At 36.9% G+C, this 7997-nt stretch overlaps 1 protein-coding gene across 2 annotated transcripts in view; it reads right to left on the minus strand.

The window, feature by feature from the left end:
* LOC144026958 (discoidin domain-containing receptor 2-like) overlaps window positions 1-6740 on the minus strand; it is a 35116-nt gene extending 28376 nt beyond the window's left edge. The window contains exon 1 of one of the 2 annotated variants that reach the window (XM_077534148.1): window positions 6628-6740. The gene's annotated coding sequence lies outside the window, so the exon portion shown is untranslated. Of the gene's footprint in view, window positions 1-5242; window positions 5286-6627 lie in introns of those variants that run through there. The other variant, XM_077534149.1, reaches the window with a different exon arrangement.
* Window positions 6741-7997: the final 1257 nt, after the last annotated feature.

Here is a 7997-nt window from a genome sequence, read left to right on the forward strand (position 1 = left end):
AGATTGGCCCGCCTGCAGTCCAGACCTGTCTCTACATTGTAAATATATATCACATTATGAAGCGCAAAATATGAGAACATAAACCTCAGGTCTGGTAAGCAACTGTTTATTTGTTGATTATTTAAAGACATGATGGTGTTTTTCAGAGGTGGAATAAGTGACCTGCAGACCCACTGATGACCAGCTCCAAAACTCACCGCTACCTGAAAAATCTACCTACGCAAAGCAAAGAAGTATTTGTACTTCCTTACTTCCCTGCTCTGATTAATATCACATGTCAAATAAGCCACCTTAAATGGAGGTCGTGCGACCGGTGTTGACGAAGACATTAACGACTGACTGAGCGGCCTCTGTCCCTTCAGCCCAACCGCTCGCCTCGCTAAGCTTCCCGGGCGGTCACTAAGGTTACGGCCGCTTCCTATCCCTTCCAGGCTAAGCTCGCCGCCTCTCGCCTTCGCCTCTGAGCTAATGAAAGTCAAACAGCTGACGGCTTGTGTGCATTTGCACATCGAGAAAAACGTAACTATTTTCTGTAAAGGTCTCTGTGTGCTTTTGCGTCTCAACCGGGAGAATTGCCCTGAACACATTCACTGCCAGCCTAGCAAAAATCTGACGTCTTTTTCCGTCAATGGCAGTGAATGAGTTAAGTTCTACTTGGAATGACTTGTTTTGCTTTCTGCTCATTGACTGCGAATGGGAGCAAGTTTCCTATAGGAAATCATGTCAAGCAAATTGATCCAGATGGTAACTGTCATAACAACTGTACTTTAACTCTTTTGTCATAAAAGTGTAGAAAATAACTTAACTGCTATATAAGTGGGGGTCTGAGAGCAGTAGCTTGGGGGTCTGCAAAATAATCATTTAGAAAAGTGCGTACTGTGCATAAAATGGATATCCAGTCTACACACCCCTTTTCAAATGCCAGGTTTTTGTGATATTAAAAAAAAATGCAAATAATGACAATGATATGAGGGGGGGAGAAAATGAGGAAAAAAAACAAACTTTATTCGCATTTCAGTTGTTCTTGAGCTTATTTTTAAATTGTATTTATGATGTCTTTATATATTCTTTTTTTTTTTTTTATCAGGAAAGAATGGCCTTTGAACAGGGGTCTGTTGACTTTTTATATTAACTGTACATATGTACACATTTTTTTCCCCAGCTTAACTTTAACCACAATATTATAATATTGTGCCTTTATCATGGAGAAAAATGAAACAACTTTATTTGCATAAGATTACAAACTTTCATTTCATTTTCATCAATTTTATGCCTTTATTTAAAACTATATCTGTCGTTTTTGTTTTTTTTGTTTTTTTTTCTTAACTCTTTGACCGCCAAAAACGTTTAATAACGATCAGTAAAATCACGACGTATATTTCCATAAACATGAAATAACGTCAACAATGTTTTTTATTTTTATTTTTTTCTCATTGCACCGTCTAAGTGCAGCGTTGCCTGGTCAATGGGTTGTGGAATATAAAACACTCTAAATTATGGCCAGTTGGAAGCATTGCATCTCTTTTCGTCAATGATCAAAGCCTCTGTCATATCAAAGTTTTTCTTTCATAACTTGTGGCAGTAAAAGAGTTAATGGCGCAAAAAGTAGTCTGTACTTGGTATCAGTACCCGCGAATACTCAAGAGTACTCAAACTGTCTGAAAAGAGTGGCATCAAACATCCCTAATTAAACATTTTATCTTGGAAAACACAAGCTAATTCTCATCTTTTTTTCTCTGTCTCTAAAAAAAAAAAAAAATCTCTCATAATGTTACAACTTTTTTTTCCCTCAAAAAATATGCAACTTCTGAATTAACATGGTGGTCTTTGTAAAAAAAATAATAATTCTCCCCCAAAAGTTTGAAAACACTAGATGTAACTAAATACAACTCAAATCAATTAAACCTACTCAACACTTGAAGATACCTGTGGCAGACGAAACATCCACTTGATGAGATAAAGAAACAGATTTAAGATAAAGAAAAAGGAAAAGAAAGAGAAGGAAAACACACATAAGATGCTCACAAAGATGAACTCACTGAACTGGACTACAAATTCAGTTTGGAAAACATCCAACGTTTGTGGTGTTCTACTTTGAACGGTTCAGCTTGTACAGCATTTCAACCTCCCGAGTTGTTTTCACTGCAAAGGTCACAATTTTTTAACAGGACTCAGTTTGCGGCTCGAAAAGCACAAAACGAACAAGAACTGGAAAGGGCCCGGGCTTCGTTTCGAGGGCCAGCTGCACGAAAGCATGAGGAGTGGATTTATATTCTCATGACTAGTGGGAGGTGGAGCCAAGTTCAAACACCACGGGCCAGAATGAACCCGTTCATCATTCTTCTTTCACACGCTCAGCAATAACAATAACAATTTATTACATATTACATAACGAGCAAGGAGTATTGGGGCCATGTAGAAAATGAAAAAAAGACAAAAAAGTCAGCCATTTATTTGTTTGGTAAATGTAATACATTTACAGAGAAAACAGTTTTTTTTTTAAAGGTGATTTTGGTATTAAATAGGGGGGCGTATTATTCATGGGAATAATAATTGTGGGAATGCTGAAAGCATCCCACATACGTTATTCGGATTTTTATTCTCACTTTTTTTGCAGAGAAAAAACTCCCACATAATAATTCCGATTTATACCGTTCAAATTTCAACATGCTTCCAGGGTATATATCATCTGTTTCCACATTACTTACAGTACTCGCATAATTTAACGTTAAATATCAAATTTTCCCCATCCATTTTCAATGGGACTGACATCGAACTTTTTCTAAGTCCCACTTTCCACGCCCACATCCATACATACAACTGATCATCATTATCAACTCTCTCATACTGCTCAGTGGAGTACTTAGTTAAGTGCGTTTTCCAGTAACCAGGAGGTGGTGGGTTCGAATCCCACCTCCGACTGTACATTGAAAATATATCCGTGGCAATTATGCTTAATGATATAAATGTATACCAACGGACTATCATATCAGGAAATGCATTACAATTTCACTGAAATCACTAAATGCATGTTGGCTTTAACGCCATTAACTATGAATTTGAACAAGGCACATTAGCTCAGTCCTAAGAGCAATTGTCTCTTCCATGGCGAAACTGGGATCAAACATTCTTGTACCACATTTGAGTACTTTCGATGGTTTGATACCAACTGACTATCAGATCAGGAAATGGATTATAATTTTAATGAAATTATTAAATACATGTTGGCTTGCTGTACAAGGCGTTATCTCAGTCCTTAGAGGAAATTCCTCCCCCACAGATGACCTGGATCAAACCCTACCTGGAGCACATTTTAGTACATTCAATGCTTCGATAGCAACTGACTATCGTGTCAGGAAATGGATTCTAATCTCTCCGAAACGATTAAATCCCACCTTAGACAGATTGCAGTTTGTTTTCTTTTTATTAATTTATCTTTCAACTTCAGTTAAAACTTTTCAAAAATGTAAAAATTTTCACATAATTTATCTTTCATTTTACTTCATAAGCATTCAGCTATTGCCATTCAGCTTTCAGCATTCCCACGCAATTTCTCCAGAAATTGCACTTAGTCTAGTTTGTTATGCTGTTTATGCACATTAGTGCAAGCTACAAAGCCAAATGTATTACATTTAAATTGCATCAGAATAAAACAACAATTAACTAGGATTTCTTCTTTCAAGCAGGAAAAAAAAAAAAAATAAAAAAAAAAAATAAAAAAAAAAAAAAAAAGAGTTCCATATAAACAATCATCATGCAGCCAGTACAGGAAGTGGAAGAGGACAGATACGCCCCTCCGGGCACAAATGAGCGGATGAGAGGGATGAATCAGCTGCAAAGCGGCACACACGCCGATGACTTTCCGATAAACTGACCGCACAACATTACATAAGTCACTGCAGCTTGACGTGACTCAACACTCCGAAGCACAGCACACGGGAGAGCACCCAAAAAGCAAACGTTTACACTTTTAATGGTTTTCCAGGCGCCAACCTTACTTTGTCTTTGTTTTTTTTGTCCCCCAAAAAAAGCAACAATTACCATAGAAACAGGAATGGAACTTATTGAAACATGGGAAATCATTGCCGAGATACAAGTTAAATTAGTGGTTAAGCATAGAGAATGACTCACGTGAAGAAGAGTTTCGCAACTGACTCAGCAAGCTGCAGATTATTCGTTGTTTTTTGCAGAGGATAAAGAATATATGCCTGTGTGTAATGTTATGTTTTATGTCTACATGCGTTTACTGTTTGTGTTCAAATACTTGTAGCTGAGGCTACGGTCAATAAATGAAAGCATCGTGGCTAACAGCTAGTGTGGAAATAACCAGAAAAGTTAGCCAAAAAGTACAGTTTTACTTGTCATTATTATATATCTTCAATGGTTGAGTAGTTTAGGATTTTGTTCAACTTTGGAGGTTGTCTTGTATTACACAATTGTTCCTAACCGGACCTAATCATTCACCAAACAATTTGAAATTGTGCAACACTGCATGAGCACAATGTGTTTTGTTACACAAGCAGACGCCTGACGTCTAAAAATGTTGGCTATAAGTTTGGACACAATCTCCTGGGTTCCGTAGCGGTGACAGCACAACTGTGAGATTGGAAAAATACAAGCCGGAGGCCAAAAAAGTAAATAAAAAGCTACGTGGATCAGATTGGATCCATCAACACACACAAACAATGAAATTAATGAATATGAATTCCGTGTACAAATGAAATTGGCTAAGAAGATCCTCATGTAAATAGCATGTAGCGTAATGGCTAACGACGAACATGAAAATGGCCATACCAACTCCCTCCACATTGTGGTTAACTTCTGTTGACACATTCTATCCTTTTGTGCTTCCTTCCTCCGTCACATGACCAAACTCAGAAAACAGGTGAGCCGTGATTGGTTGTTACCCAAGCCCTGAGCAACTCTGATGTCATTTTCAGTGGACAGCAAGTGGCAAAATGGCTGCCCCCATATATGGATAAAAACAGGTGGATTTTGCTGCTAAATTCCTATTTCATAAATGCAATGTGTTTAGACTAGTAAAAGTGCACATTGCGAAGAATATTTTTTGGTTGACTTCCCCTGCTTTCTTCCTTCCTTCTTTCTGTCACCCTCTTTCAATAATTCCTCCTCTTTCTTTCTCACTTCCTATGTTCCTCATTTCCTTCCTTCCTATTTCCTCCATCTGAATATTCTCCGGTTCTTCCTCCATTCCTTATTTCCAAAGTGCATGAGTGAGTACCTGTGCGAGCAAAGTGCAATCCTTCCTGTAATATAAAGTCCAGTTTCAGTTTTGTCAGGTAGCACTATGTGCCCTTTGGTGTTATGGCGGCGGCCGTAGTGTGCGTGAGTGTCACGTAGGTGTCACATGCAGGTGTTTGCACGTTGAGTGTGCCTGATAGATGACTACACGTTGACCTCTTTTTCATCCCGGAGTCAAACAACGCAACGTTATAAAAGTGTACAATTGGGGTTTTTACTTAGTGGCCATGAACACATTAGTCAGGTAATGTTTAAGTCGGAGTTACCTGCAAAAATGTATTTGTTTATGACTCAAGTTAAATGCATCCCAAATTCTCACTTTAAACCTTTTAACAAATTTTACTACGTCTAAATGTAATAAATAAATAAATAAATAAATCGAGCGGGTCCACCGTTTTTGCTATGTATTATTAAATTAATTCTGTGGCACAGACTACAGAGCCATGATGTAGTTTTATGACAACACTACAAGTCCCAGAATGCACTGCAAAATCTGGCGAGTTGTTATGTTGCCGCCGTCTTTTCCCTCGTTAAGCCAGCACTCATTGGCGCTTAGATATATCATTTGAAATATGTCTAAAATAAATTATAGTTTTACATACTTATCTGTCTTTGAAATCGTTTTGCTAGTCGGATAGCGGCTTTCGCTACTTCCGGACTACAGCGGCCTTTGAGGGTCTAAAATCTGCAACGAAGTAGTCGCTTAAAATGTTCCTCTCTTGCGCTACTGTTACTCTTTGTCACTTGTGTAGCTCATTTTGACTTTGTTTTAATATCAATATTTATTTAAACGACGTACTCGAATAAAAAGAATAACAATAATAATAATAATAATAAAATAATAAAGAATATCAGAACGCGTTTGGTAAGTTTAATTTGAGCTGATGAATTATCAATGACGAAAAAAAAACACGTTTCAATAAAATGGAACCTGGGTTATGTATAGATAAACTCCATTATTATTATGAACTGATAATGGAATCAACTTGACAAATTGCAAGGGGCCATATTATAAAAATCAAATTCCTTATTGCGGATGGGACGTTTCAGAGCACCCCTAAAGTTAAAGACTCACCCCCGTGTGTGACCTGGTGAAGGATGTAAAAACATTAGCAGTATTACAGTAAAATAGTATTTTCACACTCAATTGAGTTTTGTTGTTTGAACGTATCATTTGATGCATGGTGATCGACAATGTTCACTTCAGTCGAAAAATGATTCTTTCTAAGCTTGCTTCTGCATTCAATTATTCCAAAAGCAGCAACTTGAACCCCAATAGCTATACCAAGTCTTTGATCAGCTACATTCTTCACAGCCAGGAGCTTAAACATCAAAAAAATAAATTGAGAGAAAAGTTTGACTTACTTTTATCCTTTTAGACCATTTGTCCCAAAAAAAAAGAATATTCCAGTGAGGTGATTGGGCTTGCTTGAACGTCTCGCTGGCTCACTTCAGCGGCGCCTTTACTCGGGCTGATGTAAGACAACCCCGCACACATAGGAGGAGGGATAAGAGGGGGAAAAATAGAGGGAGAAAGAGAGGCAGAAAGAAGGGAAAAAAATCCCTCACATTCTGTGGATTCTTGGGAGCAGGCCAAAGTCCCAGAATTCCACATGCCTCACATAAGGTTTCAATTTAGGCTCGATCCAAAAGGCTCCATCAGAAAGCTTTCTTTCCTGCCCTGAAAAGAGTCTTTCTCTTTGACAGCCGCTGGAGCTTCAAGGTAATGCTTGTGCTGCGGTACAAGAATTTCAGAAAATGATCCAAGATGGTCCTCAGATGCGAGATATTTTCTTTTTTTCTAAGTATTATGACTCAGAATCCCAAATAGTGAAAGCAGATGTACAAAAGAGCGTGTCGTCTTACAGAGTCATCATGCAAAGACATTAGTTATAGATTATAAAATCATCAGAATGGATTCATCCAAAAATGCAAACATGGTTAGGTTTCACAACCTAACAATGAGTCACTTCACAATCTGGCTACCATCAATTCACATTGGTTTTCTTGCAGTAGGACGGGGTCAGCAACCTTTACTGTCAAAACACCCATTTTACACCAAAAAAAAAAAATCTCTCTCTGGAGCCACAAAACATTTGAACACTGATGAACAAAACCGTGTGTTATTGTTACTGTAGTTAGTCTAATGTAGTGAGAGCCAAGAGCAGCTTAGAGTCCATCCAATGCATTAATTTTCTTATACATTTTTGGATTTGTTTTTGTAATTTTTCCAGATTTCGTTTTTCATACAAATTTTCTGACATTTTTGGTTAATTTTATTGACTTATGGTCACTTTTTTTTGGAGATTTAAAAAAAAAAAATTGCTATTTTTTCCTGACTTTTTTTCTGCAATTTTGTGGGCGGTAATTTTAGGGAATTATTTTGTTTTTGGACATTTTATTTTACTTTTTGAACGTTTTCTTAAAATCAAATATTCTGATTGTTTTGGCAACTTTGTGGAAATTTTATGGTAATTCCCGGGATTTCTTCTTTCAGAAATTTTTTATATACTTTTTGGAACATGTTCTTTCTTGCCTTTACTTATATCAATTTTCTGACTTTTTTTTTTTTTTCAGTTTTGTGGACATTTTCTCGTAAGGTAATTTCCTTCACCTCTTCCTTTTTGAACATTTTTTTGGGTAATTTTAAAACTTTTTAATCCACATTTTGTCTCTTTTTCTGACAACCAAATAATTTGAAATTTTTTGAATATTTGATTATTCATTTTTTTAAA

Source organism: Festucalex cinctus, chromosome 10 (assembly GCF_051991245.1).
Source record: "Festucalex cinctus isolate MCC-2025b chromosome 10, RoL_Fcin_1.0, whole genome shotgun sequence".
Classification (NCBI taxonomy): Eukaryota; Metazoa; Chordata; class Actinopteri; order Syngnathiformes; family Syngnathidae; genus Festucalex; species Festucalex cinctus.